We start from the raw sequence: 755 nt of genomic DNA, 5'->3' as shown, positions 1-755 counted from the left end.
AACTTTTGATTATTTTGGTCTGATTGGTAATTTCGTTTCTCATTTGCTATTCTCTTTGGTTTGATGAAACAGAATGAGAATTTATATCAACTCACATGATGAATATTGTATATGCCGTTGGATTTAGCTACAAGACATGATTTTGAAACTAACACACTCTAAAAAACATTTGGTATAAAATTTACTGTTGCAGGATGTGGAATATTTCAGAGTCTAAAGACATAGCTCGACCATCCGTAACAGAAGCTGAAAGGTTGAAGCTGATATCTGAAGGCTGTGGTCCAAAAACTGTGAGTGTAATGTGCTCCTTGTTGGATCCTTTTTGTATGTCTCTAATTAGGTCTGCCAAGTCTAGGCTCCTCTGATGCACAAGGCTGGAGGACATGTGGTTTATTCATGTTCTTGTTCTCTTTCCGTTTGGGATATCTCTTTGTTTTTATAAACTTGATTATGAAGTTTGGCTTCCTGAGTTTTGGACTTTGCCATCAGAAACTTTTCAAACACGATTTGGTCCTTTTGATTGGATGTTTATAGTTTTGAAGGGAGAAAACCCGGCGTGTTTTCAAGTGATGAAGATGTCGTTACAAGAACTGTGGAGGTTATGCTTATTGTTCAGGTTTGTGTCTTGAATGGTATAAAATGTTTTTCATCCATTCTACGATTATTTCTTGTTTTAATTTTTCTATCTCGTGTGAAACTATCCATGTTTGTTTAACTGGTTCTGATGAGGCAGAAGTGGCAACTGAGTTTAAAGA

The 755-nt window shown here is 36.0% G+C and overlaps 1 long non-coding RNA gene across 1 annotated transcript; it reads left to right on the top strand.

The window, feature by feature from the left end:
* Positions 1-160: 160 nt before the first annotated feature.
* LOC104774574 lies at positions 161-755 on the top strand. The gene is made up of 3 exons (XR_765394.2): positions 161-290; positions 535-616; positions 734-755. It is a non-coding gene; the product is annotated as an uncharacterized LOC104774574 (long non-coding RNA).

Source organism: Camelina sativa, unplaced genomic scaffold (assembly GCF_000633955.1).
Source record: "Camelina sativa cultivar DH55 unplaced genomic scaffold, Cs unpScaffold03686, whole genome shotgun sequence".
Taxonomy (NCBI): Eukaryota; Viridiplantae; Streptophyta; class Magnoliopsida; order Brassicales; family Brassicaceae; genus Camelina; species Camelina sativa.
Note: the sequence above shows the minus strand (reverse complement) of the source record. Positions and strands in the feature narration are given on the sequence as shown.